At 32.7% G+C, this 21,674-nt stretch overlaps 1 long non-coding RNA gene across 1 annotated transcript; it reads left to right on the forward strand.

Annotated features, from left to right (window-relative positions):
- Window positions 1-10,038: 10,038 nt before the first annotated feature.
- LOC117171097 lies at window positions 10,039-19,357 on the forward strand. Its single transcript, XR_004466845.1, has 3 exons — window positions 10,039-10,257; window positions 13,860-14,258; window positions 18,532-19,357. It is a non-coding gene; the product is annotated as an uncharacterized LOC117171097 (long non-coding RNA).
- The last annotated feature ends 2,317 nt before the right edge of the window (window positions 19,358-21,674 follow it).

Here is a 21,674-nt window from a genome sequence, read left to right on the forward strand (position 1 = left end):
GCTTTTGGACCTTTAATCTTAGTTCCCGGAAGGCAAAGGCAAACAGGGCGCGCTGCGGTAAGTCGGTCGCAATCAAATACACGGCATAAGCAATCTCCCACCTCATCTCTGGCGTTGCATTCATCACACAATGATCGCGGTTAATACAATACTAATAATAATACTAGTAATGCATACATCTTTTTGGAAAATCGGACCTCAATATCTTGGAAAATTTTGTAACTTCCCCACGAAGGAATACAGGGTCCAACCAGAGATGAGGTCCAACTAACTATAGTCTCGCCCATCGACATATAGTACAGTACTGGACCGCTGGCTACGGCTGTCGGAAGTGGACCAGGGAAAAGAAAGAGAATCTAGAAAGTGCACCTGTCCTTTTCTAAGGATGGTGATTGGTTCTACTCATCTTCAATCTGCTTTCATTAAGGCGCAGTCCCATGGAGGTAGATTAGTAGAATAGTGGAACAGTTCTTACCAATGGGGTGCCTGCACAAGCTCTAGCAGTCATCTCATTGGTCAAAACTGTTCCACTATTCTACTAATCTACCTCCATTGGACTGCGTCCTTAGAAAAAGCTCAACTGACCTAGTGTTTGGTCGCTACCTGAAATTACCGGTAACGGTTATAAATTTCCGGTAAAGTAAAGGAAATTCTCCGGTAACAAATGGTAACGATATTTTTTTTTAATTTCAAGAGTAAATTTGAATTTCTTATTGTTTTTTCGTTTATTTGACATAATATTCTTCAATATTCGTCACATTAAATAACTTGTGGGAAAACTTTCACGTTTAAAAGTGTTCCTTAACCTCTACGTTGGGATTTGGTTTTGCTTAAAAATGTATGCGCACATTATTTTTTGCAAACATATTGTTCCTTTTAATTGTTCACACTTTGCAGATTGAGTAGACAGCAATTACGTATGTATTTGTTACATAAAAAAGTCTATGAAAAAAATTCCTTGAACAAAATGTTTCGAAGGGTATCTAACCTAATCTGTTGAAACGTTCTAGGAATTTTGCAGTTTTACACTATCATGAAGAATACAAGTATTATTATTATGCTTATTATTAATAAGAAGTGACACATTATATGTTTTCAAATATTTTGGAAAGATATTGGCAAATACGTTATTTTCTGTAATAATAGATAAGGGTAAGATAAGAGGGTGGTTTCAGGAAAACATTCTAAATAGGTATATAATATAAATACAATTTAATACTATTGTTTGCGAAAAACCCGTTTTATTAAATTTTTTTATTAAAGTACTAACAATAAAGGAGGCGTAAGGATATGGAAGACAATAAACGAATACACAAATTTTCTCGTTAAATAGAAGAGTAATTTCCGAATTCAGTCTTTTCAAATTCCATTCAAATTCAGTCTATTTTAATCCTATATTATTTTTATAGGAACATTTCCTTTGTCTTTGAAAGCACATGTTACTTATTTCGAAATTTTGAAATTCACATTCGTTTACATTTTAACATACAGATGACGTCGCAATGTGAGCGGTAGCGAAGGAAGCGAAAGAAACGTTACCGGTAATGACGGTGATTTTCCTGCTGAAATGATGGAGAATATTACCGCGACCCAATTCTAAACTGACCAATGACCAATCGCCATCCTTAGAAAAAGACAGGTACCATTTAAGAAAAACACTAGGCCACATGTAGTGGTGAGCGCTACGCAGCCTGACCGCGGCAATACCTTACCATACCAGAGATGCGATTATGATGCTGATGAAATTAGACGGAAATGTACGATTTTTTGAAAAGGATCGACTGCAACATTCTCTTTCTATCTTATATGTCAGAAAGAGAGAGGTGATTGTCGATAATCGAGAAATTGAAATTTGTATTGCACAATAAATAATAAAAAATAAAAAATTTCATTTAGCGGTAAACTATGCAAGATACGAAAAAAGATGAATAAGTAAACAAAGTGCACCCAAAAAAGGATCTACAAATTTGTTATAAATAACTTTTTTGTAGAATACGTAGTTTTTGTCTTATTCATACTGAACAACGCTAAAAATTTTTTAAATTAATATTTTGGACAAGAGAGCCCAGCTACGAAATAACAAAATAAAAGTTGTACTTCTGAAAAAATTGCAAATTTGTCACCCATAATTAATTTAAAAAACAACTTTTTGGAAACATATTGTAATAAACAATTTGAACAAAGCTGTTTTTACATTTTGCACACTATTTAACTATTTTGATTCTAACCGCATATAAATAATATTTAAAAAATATCTTTTATACAACACATTTTATACAAAACTCAGACGAAAATTATTCAAATAATGCGCATTTACAATTCTTATCTTGCTAAACACATTCTTTTTCTAAGATTTTCTTAACAAGCATAATTTAATTATATACATATTTACCTGTTAATTAAATATACATGCAAGAACAAAAAGTTTTATTTATAATTTTTTCGCCATACTAATTCTTTAACTTTAAAAGTTATCAGATGCAATGCTTATCAATGAGGATTGAAAAATTGTCGACCAGGTAAGAATTTAGGTTCATATTACTTATTTATACATAAAAAAAATTAATTTTAGCCTTAGTGTACCTTTTCACGGAGGCCTGTTTTTAATTAATCGTGGAAATAATATTTTTCATAAGATTCAATTCTAGCTACTTTGTTGGTTTATGGCAAATTTGATTGGCTGAGAACCTAGATACGAACTCGATGTGTCAAATTAATTCAAAGATAAATTAAAAACAGGCTTCCGTGAAAAGGTACCCTTATTCATTCAGTAATTGACATAAATTTCCCTAATAGTAATTTGAATTACCCGCCCAAGATTTTAGAGTTTCAAGAGTTTTGTTGTCTGCTGCTCTTTGAACTTAATGAATTTTTTCTTATTATTACATGTTGTAAATGTTTTAGGCGTAGAAAGTTACAAAATAACTGAACAGAGAATCTACTTTATTATGTAAATAAAATACCTGACACTAAAAGCCTTTTTTCTGTGATAAATTTAATAATGACCGGTGTTTACCGCGATTATTGGTAACTATCGGGAAATTTGTGGTATTACTTGATATTAAATTGTCACTTCCCATCTCTAGTAATAGGTATGTGTATAATCTGGTATATATGTCTGCACTCTTTTTTTTTGCTATGCGCTACTTATTGTGTGGTATAGGCCATATATGTGATACTCCTGTATAGATAACTGTAGAGATCCTCTAGCAAAGATATTATCACTAAGGAATAGTAAGGAGTAGTACTCCCCTATAGGTGCTTTCATGCCTCTGCAAGCAGGCAGCCTGAATGCAGAAAGCATGGGTTTTCTGTATGCAGGCTGCCTCTATACAGAGGCATGAAGGCAGCCATCACTTAGGGTCCCTATCACCGCTCACTTTGCGACGCCATCTGTACGTGAAAGTGTGAATGAATGTGAATTTCAAAGTTCATCGTATTTGTTGATCAGTTTTATGGAAAATAGACATCTTAATGCTAATCGTTGATTTACAAATATGTAACATGTGCTTTTAAAGTCAAAGAAAATGTTCCTACAAAATAATATAACATCAAAATATATGTCTGCAAAGTACATTATTCAAACGTTAATATAATTATATTTGTATAAAGAATTGAGACTGAATTTGGAAATTACTCTCCCTGGTAGACCGAAGGAACCGAATGGAGTCTCTACAAAGTACCCGTAAATACCCCATTGATTCCTCATTCGGTTCCTTCTTAAAAAACCTAAAAAAAAACAGCAAAATAAACTTTTAAATTGTTGAAATTCGGAGTCTACGTTGAAATTCCCTACAGGAGTTCACAAAATAATCGCAATAGTTTTTCTTGCAACGGTAGAAAGTTATAAAAAAATATAAGACCTATAACGCCTGTTGACTGTTGATTTTGCTGTTTTTTTTTTAGTTTTTTAAAAAGGAACCGAATAGGGGCCCGATAGGGCCTTTACGGGTACTTTGTTGAGGCTCCATTTGGTTCCTTCGGTCCGTCAAGGATCAAACTTACAAGATATTTTCATTATCAGAGTAAAAGATTAAATAAAAATAATTAGCAAAAATTTGACAGTGGGTTTTTTGAAAAAATGGATAGAAATTTAACCCCTTTTTCAAATTTCTCATCGATTTTGAAAGAAGATGATGAACGCTTTTAGGATCAAAAAGAAAATAATACATATCTCAATTAGGCCAGCAGTTATAAAACTCCAAAGAAAAAATTTGTGTTTTCTTTTTTGACAAACTGAGCAGAAAATCAAATACGCATAAGTTTTTAGAAAACTGTTTTCAAATCTGACCTGAATGATTTGAAATGGATTCGGTAAAACGAAATTAAAATTTTGTAACACTCCCAACTCAAAGAAAAATGACTAGATTTGTCACTTTTTAATTTAAACGAGTTTTGTTCGAGATGATTTTCTTTCATCAGTCTAAACGTTTATTTTTTGTATACCTCTAAAATATTTTTAAAACAAGTTTTTAACTACATACGAGTTATTATTACAAATATGTGTGATCTTTCCTACGGAATCTTTTTTTTATCAATAATTGATTTAGAATGTTAAAAACCATGTAGTTGAACAAAATAAATATAAAAAAATAATAAACAAAATTAACATACCATGGACATTACACTTCCGTCTGGGCCTTAAACTTCTGCCTTCCAAATTATGTCACTTTCCGAAAGTGTTGTTCACAAACTTGATTTCTATATCGTAAATTAATGTCATCTCTGCGAATAGCCTGTTGCTACCGTTTAATTTCTTTGGGATTTTTTGGCACAAGAAAAAAATGAAACTTCTCCGAATTGCTGTTATAGCCTGACGTTCAACGCGGAGCTACACATTTTAATCCCATGATTTTGCACTAGAAATTAGAAAAAACTCTCAACACAATAAATAATGTACTCGGCTAGAAGTTCTTATAATTTAAACTTTGAATTTTATAAATTTTTCTCAAAGAAATCAATTTTAATAGGAAATTTACTGCTTTTTCCAAAGCAAAATAATGCAAAAGATGCAAAAAACAGGCTTACCTGATCGGAGCACCATCTATTTGATTTGTTTGAACTACGATACCCCTCCAGATGCTAAAAGAACAGAAAAGTGGGGGCGATGCATAGGGCACCCTACTGAAAATTCCTATTTAGGTTCCTATATAGGAACCTACATCGGATCCTATATAGGATCCTACATAGGAACCTATGTGTTTACCTATAGGTGCCACCTATAGGAAATGACATAGGATCCTATAAAGGATCCTATATAGGTTCCTGTAAAGGATCCTGTATATGTTTCTGCATTGGACCATATCCAGATGCGCAGTACTATTTTATACCACTTACGGTTGCGCAGAAGTTTTTCTGGTCCTCCAGGAGCCTCTAGAGACATACGTACCATTAGGTACCATAAGGTATCATTAGTTAGGTACCATCAGTTAGGCACTATTAGGTACTTTATTAGAGCCTATAAACAGAGTCGATTTGAAATAAAATAGTCTCGGAGATAGTTTGAGAGATTTAGATCCTTTTCAAGATCCTTTTAGTGGTGCTTTTAAGAGTGGTGCGACGGTAATATAATGTTCCTTTTGTATTCGTCACATACCGGACGGGCAGAGTTATTTACAGTAGTTGGTCGTGGCTAATCCGCTCTCCCTTTTTAAATTTCTCTTCAAATTATTAACACTTTTTTTTAATTGATGAATTTTCTCATTATACTTATTTATAATTATAACTTATATACTAATATACAATTTCCTAGTTGAATCCAAAAATGTTGTCTTTTTTGGCGTATCTCATTCCATTTATGAGAAACGTTGTATTAATTCCAATTTTAAGCATTTAAAAAAAAGTTAGACATCTGAAGTCATCGAAACCCGTAGATTCCGAATTATTATGTTTTAGGCTGTTAACTATTAAATTTAAAAAAAAACTACTTCTAAATTTTAATCCGAAAGCTTAACAAAGGACCCTTGAGTGTCGGCTACTCTATTGATATAGCCTCTCTGCTTGTTATTTATGATCGCACTCATATATTAATTTCAGCCTCTCTGCTTGTTATTTATGATCATATTCTTATTTCAATTTCGGAAAGGATATTTTAAAGTCTTCAGACCATTTAAACGAGCTACCTGGACCTTTAAAAATATCTACCTGAGTGCCTGCGGAGAATTTCTCTGAGCTTCTTTGACCTAAAGAATTTTTAATATATACTCAAAGATTCTTTGCGGTAGGGCTATGTAGATTCCTATATAGGATCCTATATAGGAACCTATATAGTAATTTTCAGTAGGGTAGTTTCAAGTGTAGCAGTCAACAGGCGTTACCAGAGATGAGTTGGGAGATTGCTCATGTCATAGAGAATAGATATAAGGAGACCAATCTGTAATGCATGGACTTCACCAAAAACGGTCACTTTTATGTCGCTTGAATAAATAAATAATTAATAATCAAGCATTATTTTGTGAAATGTTTGTGGAATAACAAATTATTCGCCATGGAATAGGTAGGTAGTACGTTTATGAAAATATCAAATTACTTTTACCAACACTATGCGTGCCACAGGTATTCGACGCGTTCGTAACAAAAACAATAAACATACAACTTACACCATTCTGAAAGTCTTATACACTACACTTGAAACTACACTTGTTGGAAACTTTCGCTTTTATGCAGCGATTTTTAATTTTAACACCCTTGCCTTTATTCAAAAACTATTAATTGTTGAATCGTTATTTATCTACATTTAACTCGCGTTCATATTGGCAGCCATATTTTTTTAAATTGCGGTTGGCACGCCACGTTAGGGAAGTTTTGAACTGTATGCAAGTGTGATTTTGCACATGTGTGTGCGTACTTCTAGCAACAGAAAAGTGTTCATTTTCAGTTCAACTAGTTTGGTTTCCTTATGTCTATTCTACATGGCTCATGTAATGGAATAAGAGACTCCGTCAGAATCCGACTACTAAAAGCGCCCTCTTGGCTTGTGGGTCAACTCCTCGGAGTTACTTCGCAGTTTTCGGCATTTTTCAGATGTTCCGCCTCGGTAATTGCTTAAGTTAGAGAATTTTAAAAATGAGTTACCACCGTCGTTACAACTACAGGAGTTACCATAAATTTTATGATGTACTGCATATTTATTTATCACTCAAATATTAAGTGTTTATTATATAATTATTCTAATGATTCACAATTATTAGCGAATAGTTATATAATGAAAACTAATTATTTATTTTTAAAATAAAAATTTTAAATATTAGATTGTTACATAGCTATTTATATGCTATAAATCATAAATTATGACTTATAATTTTAATACATTACCGGAAAAAGTTTTATGTTCACCTATTTTTTTATGACTGATAAGTTTTATTTATTTTAATTATGACAGAGCTAAGAATTTTTTTTTCAAAATGTTGAATGCTATCAAAACTCAAAATTCTGTATAAAATCAAGCAGGGGATAAAGCCAATTTGTCCATTTTATAAAGAATTTTGAGATTTCTTTAGAAACACAAAAATAGTATATTGTCAATTATAATACCTTAAATTTTTCACTAAAACACTAAAATACTTTCAAGGACTTCATTGTTTATTATCAGTGGCGTTGTTTGTCAGGCAAAATATTAATTTAATAAAAATGCTTGAACATTTCCAAATTGTTACAAACTTTTTATTCAGAGCTTTTTACAACATTATTTTTAATTGTACGATTTAAATTATTGATGGCTTTTTTACCTTGAAATTAGAATCACATATTTTAGAAAATATAACTAATATATACACACAAAATACTACCTTAAAGTGTACAGTTATTCAAATAAAATAGAAGAAAACAGTAATATAAGTACTAAATATTTTAATGTAACATACACGATTGCAAATTCCTAAATATTAAACTGCAAACGGTTCTACAACATAGTCTTAAGTTTGAAAGATATATGACCAATAAGGCCTTTTAAGTTTGAACCCCTCAATTACTTGCGGGAGAAACCTAGAAAGCATTCTTCTGGAATTAAGTGAGAACCATATATACCTTTGCCTATAGTCCGTCTATCTGGTTGAACCTAATCAATTTTGGAAATTTTCCTCCTTTTATGGTCTATTTCTGTTGTAAGAACACTCGGTATGAATGGCTGCGTAGTTGTGAGTCCAAAATTACGAAAATAGAATTAACACCTTATTACGGTTAAAACACTGTTTAAAAAAAGTAATTGTTTAAGTTTTGTAATTTTACATAAAAAACATTCATTTTCTTTAAAAAAAGGCGAATTTTAAACGACAAATAGTTCAATTGAAAAACAAACAAGAATGGAATAAATGGAATAATTGAATTTCCAGTTTAAATATTTAATATTTTCAACAACAAAAATGAATTTTCAACAGAATGCATAAATTTTTACCCACTTACCTTGAAGAAGTCAAAAGATAAATTTTCAAACAAAAATGAAATAGCTGAATTTTCAAATAAAAACATTAATTTCTAACAATATAATTTATTTTCAATCCAAAGAACTAAATATGCAACTAAAATCGTAATTTTTTAACCAAAAATAAACGAAAACTAAATTGAATGTTTCAATGATTGTAAATGTTTTAATTCAGTATTGAATATGAAAATTTAGAGATCTAAAACTGTAACCATTCAAAAAATCAGGTAGATATTTTTAAAGGTCCAGGAAGCTCGTTTAAATGGTCTGAAGGCTTTAAAATTTCCTTTCCGAAATTGAGATAAGAATACGATCATAAATAACAAGCAGAGAGGCTATCTCAATAGAATAGCCGGCAGTTTGCTTTATTTTTTTTATTAGCATTCAATACTTAAACTTAACATAAAAATTGCCATAATTTTCGTATTCTTGTTTATAAAATTTTAAAGGCTTATGCATTATAAATTAATTAACTCATTAACAAAAAAAGATTTTTTGAGAAAAAGAACGACAATCATGCAAAAAGCCCGACTTTTTTATTTGAAAAAGATATTAAAAATGTTTATTTCTTGCATAATTAAAAAGAAATTTGAAAGGAGTTTCATATTTGAATAAAATTATGAATCGAATCAAAAAATACATGATCTGGCACTTTTTTGTTAGACTTATTTTTGCCAAAATTGTATACTCCTTTTCAAAGATCTTTATTGAAACCCGAAGTTTAATTCCGCTCTATTGTATTTTTCACAACTTTCTTCTAACTGTAATTCATAACACAGTAGACAATTATACATGATGTAAAAATTACAATTGAACATATGAGAAGTCAAAACTGTCATCTGGGTACTTTAAGTTAAAGTAAATATTTATTTCTGACAATATTAAAACTTCCATTTTAATATAGAGTCTATTAAATTAAAAAGGAATATATTTTAAAATTATTTACGCCTAGCCATGCTCCTATGCTTCCTATGTCCATGCTATGGGCGCTTTGATGCGTTTAGTACGAACTAGGACATACATCAGAGTAAGGGAATTGAATAGATTAAGAAAAGAATCTAACCCAGTTATTCGCATTGCTGCATGCACCGCAGCCAATAGAAAGCATATTCCTTAAATATTTATAAGTTTATAAAATATATTGATAACTTGTTTTGTTATATATTTAGTTTGTTGAAATGAATATTTAAAAAATATATTTAGTCTTATTTTCATTCACGAAATTCCGTTCTATTAAAAACTATTTCATTCACATCGCCGGCATGGTTTTTGTACGATTGCAGTTCACATATTTTTCATTATTCCATTTGTATACATTCTATAGTTCAAGAATTTCATAATATACTTCGTATTTAAGATTAACAAAACGATTCATACATTCTTCTGCAAGTTTTGAGCGAATAGAAAAATATTACTTTATTTTCTTCGCTTTGAAATTTAATTTCGTGCAAATTTATCTGATAATGGATTCCTCAATATGGCGGCGTTTTGAAAGTGCGCAGAACCGGGCGAAAATTCGTCTTCCAAGGGAGCACACCTTTCTTTATTACATCATGGGTACTATATCAGACAGGAATATGCGACCGCATTTTGGTTCCTGGACAGTTCCGGGAAACGGTGCGATAAGCATGTCGTATAGTTTAATTAAAATTAAGTTTAGAATATAAGAAAAATTTTCGGCTGCAGTGCTCCCTTTTGTAAACATAGAAGCGAGGATGGATTTAAACTTGACCTTTTCCACTAGAACGAAGAGAAGGACTCTCAGAGTGGATAATAAATTTTAGACGCGACGTTTTTCTACAGAGCGTCTCACGTTAACCCACGCAAATAAAAAAGACGTAAAATATAAAATAAATCATATGATTATAATTTTAGAGCACGCCTATTTGTAAACTGAATGAAATTTCGTTTGCCATCATAATTTTTGCAAGAACTGTTTTTTGGCAAATGTGCAGGTTAAAAATCATATAGTGTAATTTAAATACTTCTTATATTATGTGACTTGTAATTTTAATTATAATTTATGTTTTGATAACAATGCTTTAGTATAATTTCAAATAAATAATCTATATCATGCAAATGTATTTATATAATTCGATATCAAGTTAGCGACTTTGAATTTGGCGGAGAACTAAAATGGTAGCTTTCAAAAGATTTGAAATAATTTAAAACAAAATTGATACTTTTCGTGATTTCGAAATTAAATGTTGACTTTCTACTTTGAAAAATGACGTAATTTTAAGAGAATGTATTAAAAATATGGGACCATGAAGAAATACCGACAGCGATGAATGAAAAATCATAAAAAATTTAATCTTCGACAGCCCAATTGGAGAATTCTCGGCAGAAAATGTCCAAAGTAAAAAATCCCCGAATTTAAACATGAACCTATGCATTTTAAAGAAATATTATTGAATTTTTTAAAATACAATAATTAAATATTTTTATCAAATAATTTTATTAAATTATTGTTTGAGCTTAAAAGAACAATAATTGTATAAAAATTGTATTAAAAAATAAATAAAAAACACGTTTGATTTGAAATAAAAAAAGTTTCACCATACATTTTCTTCGAACCTATGTAATAACATTTTTCAAAAAAATTTTGCAGAATTCAATTCAGCACCGGTTTATATAGAAATTTATTTATATATATTTTTTTCAATTAAAAATTCGACTTTTCAAAACCTTTTCCTTATTTACAAAAAAATACTATGCATATTATCAAGCAACATTTTTCATCCAAAAATATACATATTTTCTTATTCATTGTTTTTTTAAATTCAAATAATATTTTTTGTAAACTTCAAAAATTAATAAAATTTATTTGATAAAAGTATTCGAGTATTGTATTTTAAATAAATAAATAATATGCAATGAACAACAATTTCTTCAATTTTTTAAATTCAGGAATTTTCTAGTTCGAAAATTTTATATTTCGGCATTTTTATAATTTCCGGAATTTTATTATTCGCGAATTTTGCAATTCATGAATTTTACAGTGTCGGGAATTTTATTTTTCAGGATTTTTCGGTCGCTTCTACCGAAAAGTAAAATTCCCATCACTGTTAAAATTCCCAAAATGATGACATCGTCGAAATATATCCGGATACCTGGACTAGGCAACTCCATAGTTTGAACAATTGAAAAATAGCTTGTTAAAAAATATTTTTTTAAATAAAAAGTTAAAAAAAATTATTGTTTATATTTAAATTAACAATAATTGAAAAAATATATTTTTGGATAAAATTTTTATTTTGAAAATGTGCATTGCATTTTCATTTTAATTAGAAAAGCGTTAAAATAATTAATTAAAAAAAATTGCGCTAAATCAATGCTGAATTCAATCCTGCTAACTTTGCTTTGTTTGAAGTACACGTGTTCTTAGATTTATTTTTGTATAACATTTTTGTACAATTATTGTTATTTAAAATTAAAACAATAATTAAAAAGAAATTAACATTAGGCCAAGTTTCTATGATAAAAATATTGAATTATTATATTTTTAATCAATTGATAATATTAATTAAAAATTTATTTTCTCAATTGCTACAATTCGGGAATCTTCTAGTTCAGACATGCCCAACCTGGAGAAATTCCCGCCAGCCACACACGCTTTGCGCTTACCACTATTTCGGCTGGAGAGCGAGAGTGGGGGTAGACTCAGACCCAAGAAGCACCGCAGATACTAAATATCTGTTAGGGTGTTTGGGGCAACTAACTTTTCAATATAAATTTGTAATGGTATATTGTTAAACTTTCAAAAGTATCAGTCAACTACAACTGTAATATTAAAATATTGAATAATTTAAAATGAATAAATACTTGGCGCAATTCTCCTTTGAATTACATTATTTGAAAATAAATGTAACTATTCTGAAATAAAATACTTAATATTCTAGTCACCATTACAAATTTATATTGAAAAGTTAGTCGCCCAAGCACCCTGACAGATATTTCGTATCTGCGGTGCTGCTTGGGTCTGAGTCTACCCCCACTCTCGCTCTCCAGCCAAAATAGTGGCAAGCGCAAAACATGTGTGGCTGGCGGGAATTTTTCCAGGTTGGGTATGTCTGTTCTAGTTTGTATGTTTTATAATTGGACGGCATTTGGTCTGGAATTTTATTTATCGAAAATATTAAAATTCGATAATATTGTAAACTGTCCAGAATTGTATTATTCTGGAATTTTTAATGTCAGGATTTTCAGATTTCGGCATTGTATAATTTCAGGAAGTTTACAGTATCGGTAATATTATTATTCGGGATTCTTCAGTCCTACAAATATTTCAAAATATTTTTAAAGATTGATTAAATTTTTTTTAAATCTCGAAGAATTTGAGACAATTTTGTTCACAATTTTACAAAAATCTTACGAAAAAATAGGAATCATTTAAAATATTTTTTAAAGTCAGGAAAAAAAATCCAAAAATGATTTGAATAATATTAATATTATTTGTGTTTAAATTTTTTTACCATATAACGTTCGTAAATATTTCGAGTAGCTGCATCAATGATAAGGGTTTGCAGTTTATTTTTAAATCTATTTTATGGAACATGATATTTTGTATGAATGCACCAGTGAAATTCTGTTCGTCTACTTTTTGTTTGCCAATGCGAAACGTAATCTGGCTTAGAACTTTAGATTTTTATATCTGGTATTTATTAAAATAACCATTGTTTGCAGAGTAATATTTGTAAAAAAATTTAATTGACAATTTACTTTCAATTTCAATATTTCTTGTCCGAGATAAGTTACCATCAGTGTCCCTCGAGGGGCCTACTGAGAGTAGAGTTCATAAATTCCCGAGAATCTAAGTTCGGGTTATATAACCGAGAATATGACAGAATCTAGGAGAATTTCAAAAAATTAAGAATTTATGAATTGTAACAATATTTCTATTGTTCACATTATGTCAACGGTTGCATATCAAATATTTTATAGCTTAGGGATATTCAGGAATCTAAAATATGCAAAAAAGTAGCTTATTATTTAATTACATTTATTGTAACTTTGAATACTCTGCTAAGAATAAGAGAGATTTTTAATATGATACAATGTGATTTCATATCGTATCTAAATAGCGGAAAGGCAACAGGAAGTTACTGATTGAATAAAAATTGTGCCTGACTCAATGTAGAGGGAAACAGTTTGAAAAAAAGCCATTCAGTTCGGAGCAAACTGAGTTTTATTTTTGAGGTTAGAATTCTATGGTCTCTGAAAATCGTCTTAAAATCTTTAAAATAATTTTATATTTATTTTGTTTCTTAAATGGTGAGACACCCCGGGATATTTTAGTGAATTTTTATAAGAAATAGCTTGACCATAAAAGTATTTATTTTTAATATACGTAAAAATCTAACTTAAAAATACGATTTCGAAAACATAGTCAATAAGAGCATCGATAATTATAAATAAATATTTAAATCTTAAATTTCAGATGTTAAAATCTCTCATATTTGCCGCCTTGATTATCCAAGATGGAGAAATTAAGCGGTGGGTTATGATTAGTTCGCTTTTTTTACTTGAAGGTGGCTAGACCATGTATCAGGGATGAGCAGTTACGCGTAACCTCATTTTTTGGAATTTCTGGTACAGGCATTCATAGGATTTATTTTTCCAATGCCAATAGTTTAAATTAAAAAATTATAATGTCAACTAAACTGAAACAGAGCAAACACAAAGATACTTCGGGCTGCCATAAGTTCCATGGGATGAGATTAATATCAAACGTATACAAGTAAATAAAAATAATGAAAATCATCTAAATGGAACGCAATGTTTTTTTTTGCATCATAATATTGAAAAATGTTGCTTGTATGCATCTTCTGGGAAACAGGTATGTAAATAATTTTGAAATATTTATACATTTGGTCATTCAAATCTTTGTAATTAATATATATTTTGTAGGAATACCGGTGAATCATTTAAACCTAAAAAGCTTTCGTAATTTGTAATTATTATTTTAAATTTATTTCTATGTTTTTGTTTTATGTTATTATTTTTAAATATTGATCAATTTAATATTGAATATCTGAAAAGCTGCTCGTATGTTTTTATATTCAATTTTGGGAAAAATTGTACCTAATAAAATATACATTGATAAACCAACTTCATTATAATAGGTAAACTTATGTACCTATGTGATTTTGTTAATTTATTTCATTTATTTTAAGGAATGTTTTCAATGAGCAGCAAGTTTTAGTGGTTATATTTGTGGAGGGAAACGGCAACGTAAAATCTAAAGTCCCATGTACGCGTAATTTACATCGTGTAACAAACTAGGCATGTAAAATACCTAGTAAATTACTGTGAAAAACTACTCATATTACCTAGGGTATTTTACTTACCCATATCTGCCATGTATATATTAGATCATGGTGCCAACATTGGCATCATTGGTACATGGGCTGCTTCGTATCAGCGCTGAAGGTGTTCGCAGAAGAAAAGACGTGAGCAGTATGCTGGAAACAGCTCACGCACGAGCCGGCCGTGTACGCACACAGAGTACAAATCAATCATGCGCGAGAAAATTATGGAGGGGGAAAAATTATTGAGAAGAAGAAGGGAAAAAATTGAAGAAGACCTAACATGGAGGGCGAGGAAAAGGAGATGACAAATAGAGCAGAGGGCTTGGGTAGGGAGGAAAAAGGGCCATATGATGTAGATAGGGAGAGACAGGTTATGGATAAATGGGGAGGAATAATGTTGGGATGAAGAATCAGAAGAATTAAGGAGAAAAAGAAAAAATTTTGACAAAGTGATGGCCAAGGGTGACAAAAAAGATTCTAGAGATAAATCAGAGGGGTTTTCAAATGGCAAAGGGGAAACAAAGTGAATAGGAAAGAAGAGGGAAAGAAGGAGAGAAACGTGAAAATAGCTTTCTGGAATGTGTCAGGTTTGAAGAACAAGAATAAAGGATTTGGGGGAGGGGGCTGTAGAAAAGTGGGATGTGATTTTGATGAGTGAAACTTGGGTAGATGAGAAGAACTGAAAGAAGCAAAAAGGAACACGTAAAAGGAGGAGAGATGAGCGGAATGGTTTCAGGCATGAGAGAGGAATTCGCAGTAAAAGAGAGAAAAGAGGGGGATAGAAACGAAAAGGATGGTACAATGGTAAGAAGGATTAGAGTTAAAAAAGTCAAAATGGCGGTGGTTTGTGTATATAGAAAAATAGGGGAAGATGAAGGTTTGAGAGTAATTAAGAGGTGAATGAAGGAAAATAAAGAAGAGTTAGTTTTGATAGGAAGTGATTTGAATGCATGGACTGGCGAACAAGGGAAAGGAACTTGGGATGGAGAAAAGGAAGCTTACGTAAGGAGTTCCAGAGATAGGGACACAGGCTGGGAGGGGAGGAGGTTACTAGACATAATAGGAGAAACAGGATAGTCCACATGTAATGACAATATGAAAGCATATGAGGAAGGAGAGATCACATTTGTAGGGAGGGAGAGACAGTGATAGACTACATCCTGACGGAAGAAAGATTGAGGAATTTGATAATTGTATAAAAGTGTATAATGAGATTAGGTCCGAGCACTTCCCGGTTATAGCTACACTGAAAGGTGGTAACCAGAAGTGAGGCATTTGGAGAAATGAAAGAGGGCGAGAAAGGAACAAGAAAAAGGGAGCATGGGAAGTAGATAAACTGAAAGAGTTTAAAAAAAAATGGAATAGGCAAAGATTAGGTTTATAGAAGAGGAGGAAGTCGACTCGATAATGGAAAGATGGAAAGGGTCGATTGAGAAGGTAAGAGATGAGATAGGTACAAAAACAGAAAGAGAAGGGAAAAAGAGAGGCTGGTGGGACGAGAAATATAAAGTAAGTAAAGAGAGAATGAAAGAGGGTGTAAGAAAATGAAGAATAGGGGAAATGGAGAAGGGGGAGTACAATATGAGAAAACGTGAACATGAGAGGATGCTTGAAAGGAAAAAGCAAAGGGGAAAGGAAAAGTACAAGGAAGAAGTAGAAAAAGCTCTCAAAGAAGGTAGGGTTAGGGATGTGATGAATAAGAAATAGAATTGGGTGAGTCTATAAACGGATTAAAAAGAAACAAAGCTACAGGAGAAGATGGCTTGGAGAACGAAACGTTGAAGTATGGTGGAGATGGGGCCGGGAAAGGGTTGTTTAAGATCTGCAACAAGGTCTGGAATGGAGAAATGTGGCCAGAAGAGTGAATGACAGGGCTGGTGGCAGCACTTGTCAAGAAATGAGAGGGCAAGAAGGTAGAGGAGTACAAAGGGATCACTTTCATGGCCGTGGGCTACAAAATATATGCAGAAATGTTCAGAAAAAGGTTAGAGACTCAAATAGATGAAAGAGAAAGCATTCCACACAATCAGACGGGTTTTAGAAAAGGGATAGGAACCGAAGACAACACGTACTGAACTGCTTGGTTAACAGAAATCTAGGGAGAAAGAAACGGAAACCAGTCGCGTTATTCGTGGACTTTAAAGCAGCTTTTGATTCAGTAAACAGAAAAATGTTATGGCAGGCAATGAAAGAGAGAGGAATAGAAGGAAGGCTGGTGGAGGAGATAAAGGAAATTTTTACTGAAACGAGGATTAGGGTGAAGATAGGAAAGAAAAAAAGGGGAAGAAAAAAAGAAGAAAAGGGAGACGATATTGAGTAACAGCAAAATATACTCTCTAGCTTATGCGGACGACGTATTCTGTTAGCAGACGACGAGAAGGGGATGAACCTAACGATGAGAATTTTTGAAGGGTATGTGGGAGTAAAGGATCTGACGGTAAACGTAGAGAAGACCAAGGTGATGTGTTTCAGAAGTAGAAACACCATAATAGATTACGTTTGGAAGATAACAGGCAAACAGTGGAAAGGGTGGAGGAGTTCTGTTACTTAGGTTTTTGTGTTTGAGGCAAGAGAGGGAAACGAGCTGCAGGTGAGGAATAGAATTAAATATGCGAGCAAAGTAATGGGCTAAGTATGTGGCATAGGAAAGAGAAGGTTCAAGGACGATTGGACGTTTGATGTGTTGGTTTGGGCGGTGTTGTGTTATGGAGTGGAGATCGGGGGTGGAAGGAACATAGGAAAGTAGAGAACATACATTAGCGATTTCTGAGGTGGGTAATGGGGGTTAGCTGGAGTTACCTAGCATACATGTTAATAGAACAGTTAGGAAGGCAAAAAATGGTTACTAGACAAATTAAGAGAGCCTGGAGGTTTGAAAAGAAGCTAAAAAGTGGAAAAAGAAGCAGAACAACTCAAGCATGTTTGGTCGAAATTCCGAACAATGAGGCGGGAGGAAATTTGGGAAATTCAAAATAGGAGAAAGAAAGAAGAAAAATGGTTTGTAAGATACGAGAAGGTGTTATGGAATGGCAGGACATAGAGTTAGAGCTATTAGTTAAAAAAGGAAAAGGGAGATGAATAAAGATGATAGATTCTTGGTACAATAGAAGGTATATGATAATCAAAGGGTTGACGGAACCAGAATATCTGAAAAAAATAAAACAAATGGAGAAGGGTGAAACGGTTTAGAATTGGAGAAAGAGTGAGAGCTTATTGTTATTGGATGGATGAAGATGAAAATCTATGTAGAGTATGTAGATACGAATTAGAGTCTTGAGTAGATGTTTTAGAGAGGTGCACAGGAGAGGAAGATGGCAGTTGAGTGTGGATGAGTGTCTAAGATGATTTTCGATGGTAATGGACAGGTGGAAAATATTTTCTTTTATGGTAAGAGCAAACGGAAGCCCTGTAAGGTCGCTCATTACTAGAAATATTAGTATTATTTTTTTGTTATTCATTAATTTTATTTTTAAGTAAGGCGAAACATTAGAAGATAAGCAGCTGATAACTCAAATTAAGGTTGGAATGTAAATTTTATGTACAGGGAGCGGAGGCCCTCAAACCCGTAAAAGAAAGAGATTAAATATACATACATACATGCACGCATTAATATACCATTAAGTATCTTAAAAATTATTTCATTACAAGTGTAAAAGTGTGAAGAGGTTGGGTCGAATTTTCGGTTAAAAATAATTATTGTGCATATACATATATTAATTAAAAAAAAGTTAAACGCCCGTCTTGTTTTTTTAAAGTTATATTTTTACCACTTTTTATTCACATTCTATTCAATATTTTCAGAAGGAGGCCGCAATGGATGAAATTGTAGTAAATCATATCATTAAAGGTACCATGGAAATCGTAGACGCTAATAGTATAGTAGCGACTGGTACAATGGCGGAATCGACGTCACGATTCTTGCGGACGCTGCAGTTTTTCGTTCGCTTACGCAGAGCTGCGAGCAGAGCATCAGGGTTGCGGAGTGATGCGTCACTCGAGGTTTTCTACGTGCATTACCTAAATGAAGTAATTTACGTAGAAAACTTTAGAAAACCAGTCAATTATATGACAAAGATGGCGTTTGTCTGTTTTGAACTTTTGAATTTTCTAGCACGTGACATAACCTCCTTCAAACCTTAATTAGTTTGAGGATTCTAGATATTAAACTAACAAACGGTTAAAATGATGAGAAAGAAGATTTCTGCGAGGATTGCAAATATGCCATGGAAAACCCTAAGGGTACCTCTTAACGGAGGCCTGTTTTGAATAAATCGTGGAATTAATATTTTTCAGAGGACTCGTTTCTAGCTGCTTTGTTGGTTTATGGCAAATTTGATTGGTTGAGAACCTAAATACGAATTCGATGTGTCAAATTAATTCATCAGTTCATTGACATTCGACCTCCGTGAAAAAGTACCCTAAGTTTTGAGAGAGTGAAAGCAACATTTAACAATATAGACAACAGTGTAGTTAAATGCCTATTTTGCGATAAACTATTGAAAACAGTGTTTATAAACGCCATCTAGGTCATGGGTATGTAAACAGTGTTGAATTATTATTAATTTTTGCAATTATATTACATTATTATTATATATTATATTTATTATAATACTTCAATTATATTCAAACCTACACTCGAAAGAATTGTTTATGAATTAGTACACGTTCAAATAACTTTTAAGATAATAATAAATTAATGACGTGTAAATATACGTACTTCATGTAAAAATTTTTTTTATCACGAAGTTCATACCAATAAAAAGTTATCTTTATAGCTATATTAAATTCAGTTTATTTTTCCGTGAATTACATTTTTTTCATTTTTACAAAATTATACTAGTTTAGTTTAGATGTTGGACTTCAATGAGAATTTAAATTGAAATATAATTTCAATTTCTTTTTTCCCCTATACAATACTCGTAATTAATCAATTAATTTACATTCTCTCATTAATTAATTTACAATAATGAAAGTTGTTTTTTCGACACAAAATTACTCTTTATCCACAAAATATTTCTAGATCATATAATTTTTCTTTTAAACTTGCCTGAATTTGTAGATGGATAAACGTTTATTTTTCGGCCTGCTGGCCTTAAAAAATTGACTTGCTTAGACTTCCAGTTTTTTTACAAAATTTTCTTACAACTATTTCTTACAAAGTACCATCCATCTACAATTCCTCCTTTCTTCTCTTTTTCTCCATCTTATCCAACACCACCTTCACCCATGCTACTGCCCTTTTGTCCCCCCTTTTATGCAACAATACCTCCATGCTTATCTCCCTCCATTCCAACTATTCACACTCCTCCAACCAGCGGTCAACTTTTGCATCCCCTTTCCCGCACAATTCACACATTCTCTTCTCTCTAGAAAGCCAGAAACTATTATAACCTTCCATGCAACCGCATCTCATTCCCGCAATAAGTCTCTGACTACCTTGCTCTCCTTTCTCACGCAAATATTGCGCTCTCTCCCTTGGCATAATCCACACATAGTTCCCGTTAAACATTGACTCTCTTATCCTCTCCTCTCCTCCTGCCTTCTCTTTCTCCATGCCATTCTTTTGAACAAACTCATATACCTTCGTTCCTTCCTCGTGCCTCCTGCTAACTTCATCCATCTGCAATCTATTCGTTCTAAAATACCTTTCCCTTTCCATCTTCATCTTTGCACGACTACCTCTGTTCCCCTTCAATTTACTCCCCCTCCCCCTCTTCCAAAAATTTCTTCTTATATTTACACGCTCGATTCCCTGTTATAATCCCAAATTTATTCTTCCTGTCTCCCTCCTGACAATATAGTTCGGCGTATTCCTTGCCAACCCCAGTGTCCACTTTACATACCTCTCCTATATCCTACTTACCTTTACCTTCTAACTTACTATACTTCTACCTTCTACTTACCTTCTAACCCCACACCTCCACTCCGTTAAATAAGACACTTATCACTAGCGAATCGCACAATTTCATTCTCCTTAAAAAATCATCTGCGAAAAACCTCTCCCCCAGCCCCCACACCTGCCTCATCACCACATTTGCCCTTTTCACCCTCTCTTTTATATGACCATCCACTCCTTCATTCCTTTGAAACAGGAAACCCAAGTACACAAACTCACACAGTATACAGTACTAATCTATACGGTACTCAACTTCTGTACCGCTTTTCCCTTCCACTTCCACTCCCCTCCCCTATCTCTCCCACCTCCCTTTCTGAACACCATAACCTTCAACTATGTCAGCACTATGTCATCTGCATATGCTAGTGACCATATCATGACTCCTCCCACCCTAACTCTTCCTACCACTCCGGCCGCTAGCTTACTTTCCATATCCGCGATCAAAATTGTAAAAAGTGTTGGGCTGAGTGGGCACCCGCAGTATTCATGACCGTAATTCCTCTATACACGTAATTCCTTTCACACGTCTCCTTCTGACTTAACACTTCTCAACTTCTCTTCCAGCTTTTTTTCTTTTTCCTGCTCTTTCTTCTTACACGTTGCCCTAAACTCCTTCCTCATTTTTACGTACTCCTCCCTTTTCACGTTTCCTTCCTTCCATATCCTGTACTTCTTTTTCACCTTTCTCTTCATCATTTTATATACCCTATCCCACCACGACTTCACCATTCCTTTCTTCTTCTTCCTAAATACCTTTTTTTGCACATAACCTTTCACTTTCTCTTGTAGATCCTCCTATATCTCGTCCACCGACTCCCCCTCAAAGCTTACGTTGCCCAACTGCTCCTGATACTTCTCTATCGCCTCTCTCGTCCATGAAACCCTCTCCCCTAACGACCCTACATACGTGTATTCTCCCACTCCGTCCCCTTTTACAATACAATTCGCCACCGACCACCCTCTATCTTTCACCCAGTCTCTTACAATCTCCCCCTTTTTATTTATTATCTTATCCCTCGATTTTCTTTCTAAGCTCTCCCCTTCTCGG

This window comes from Belonocnema kinseyi, chromosome 1 (genome assembly GCF_010883055.1).
Source record: "Belonocnema kinseyi isolate 2016_QV_RU_SX_M_011 chromosome 1, B_treatae_v1, whole genome shotgun sequence".
In the NCBI taxonomy this organism is placed as follows: Eukaryota; Metazoa; Arthropoda; class Insecta; order Hymenoptera; family Cynipidae; genus Belonocnema; species Belonocnema kinseyi.